General features: G+C 42.5%; 1 pseudogene; it reads right to left on the bottom strand.

Annotated features, from left to right (window-relative positions):
* Positions 1-800: 800 nt before the first annotated feature.
* On the bottom strand, positions 801-1,633 carry LOC147457304 (uncharacterized; annotated as a pseudogene).
* Positions 1,634-1,997: the final 364 nt, after the last annotated feature.

The following is a 1,997-nucleotide window of genomic DNA, read 5'->3' on the forward strand; positions in this document are numbered from 1 at the left end:
CATTCCCACGAACGCAACCCACAGTCAATAGATCTGCAACTCTTACCATACCCTAAATAAACCCTTGCTTTGGAACCAAGGTCTTCACGGCTTTAAGCAAACATAACTGAAAATCTCGGATGCTCTGATAGTTGCCGATAATGGCGACCGCAACAAGCATTGGCAGCTCTGAATCCCAATGCAACCATGATAGATGGCCACATTCAAGCTCTGGTTTGGAATGGATCTCCAAAAGAACTCCGAATAAGAAGCCAAAAAAAACACGCCATAGAGTAAACGGTGACTATATCTCATGTAGCTGCAAACATCTCGATCATTACAGGCCCAAAATCATCGCTTGACCTGTAAAGTGCCACATCTAGCATACACATCCTCGCAGTAGAGTCTCCTACCGGGACACCTCGATCCAGATCCCATATCATAAACTTGATAGTACCTGCATCCAGCACTCCTCGTCCCATTTCCAAGCTTGTGATATCTATACTTACTCCTATCACCTGTAATAGCAAAAAACCCTCCCATCTTCTGCTAGCAAGTGCTTCATCCCGATGTACCTGTCCCCTAGCACCATCAAATAACTACCCATTGTCTTTGCCATTTGCCTGCAAACAGCCATGCATGGGCTTCTTGCACTTTCATGAGTCAACCATCTTCAGCTGTATCATCATTTCCCACCCCCTCGTTGAGCATTCATGCACAACCATAGTATTATTTAGATAATATATCAATACATAAGAAGAAAACTGCTAGATACTATGTACAAGAGCTAGATAAACAACAGTAGATAGATAAAGAGAGATTCAATGGCTGTAGCACCCGCCTGGATCAAATGGAAAGCCATAGGCTCTCTTAACTATGATGCAAACTCCACCGGGATCAAATACATGGAATTGAGCACAGCCATGCGTCCATAGTACATGCATAATCAACCTTTTTATGCACCTGTAAACCTGAGAACAAGCCTCTCGTGTAGCTTGGCATAGCATCGATCTTCAATTCCCCGTATCCATACGCCGGCTTCATATATGAAACAAGCCTGTAAACCAATCTGTGAAGCATCTGCACCATACATCATTCTTCTCTCACCTGCTAGAGAGCTCTCCATAGCATAATCCTCTTCAGAAAAACCTAGCAACTGATACAAAGATACATGTAGATCGAGCAACCTTCAACCCATATGTATCCATAGCATAGCATAAAGTAGCAATACACTGCAATTTGCCTCCACCTGCTGCATATCCAAGCCTACATGTTTTCCAAGCATACCCTCTATTCTAGGTTCTTCAAATGGCATACACTCCATACCTTACTCAACATGCCAATATTTGTCTGCCTTTGACACTTCATCTTCAACCACTTCATGCGAGAGCAAATTGGATTGCTCACCCACCTTTGCCTTCTCTTCAAGGACTTCTTCTACGACCATATCATCTGCTAAAAGAGAAAGAAATCCATGATCTATTACCTCATTTTTTGGTAGGTTGACATCTCCAACACCTTCTAGAATGCACTGCCACTCTTCAATACACTCAATAGGGTAAGGTTGCCCAACCCCCTGGCTAGCTTCTTTCTGTACAGTTTCGACCATCACTTTGCTGACATCTTCAAATTTGTCCTGTGAACTCTGATCCATAACTTCACTTGATTCTTCATGCATACACTCTTTGGCTAGGACCGCATCCTTGCTAGCCGGTCTAACAAACTCTTGTACAGTAGCACACCAAATTGGAGGTACACATTGAAATGAATGACCAGAATGGCTTAACAATGGCAAAGCAGCTACCTCTTTGACACTTGAACTTTGTTTTGACACATGATGAATCTCCGTTGTCGAGCTATATGCAACATTTAATGGTCTAATCACTTATGTGTAGCGGAAATTAGCATGAACATAGTGGGCATTTCATTAGAATAGATTCCTAATGAGAATTACAAGAGTGCTTGGGTGGAGAGAGCAACAAAAAGCATAACACCTAGTTAGATAGCATCGAAAATAC

Source organism: Adiantum capillus-veneris, chromosome 5 (genome assembly GCF_014529385.1).
Source record: "Adiantum capillus-veneris isolate H3 chromosome 5, ASM1452938v2, whole genome shotgun sequence".
In the NCBI taxonomy this organism is placed as follows: Eukaryota; Viridiplantae; Streptophyta; class Polypodiopsida; order Polypodiales; family Pteridaceae; genus Adiantum; species Adiantum capillus-veneris.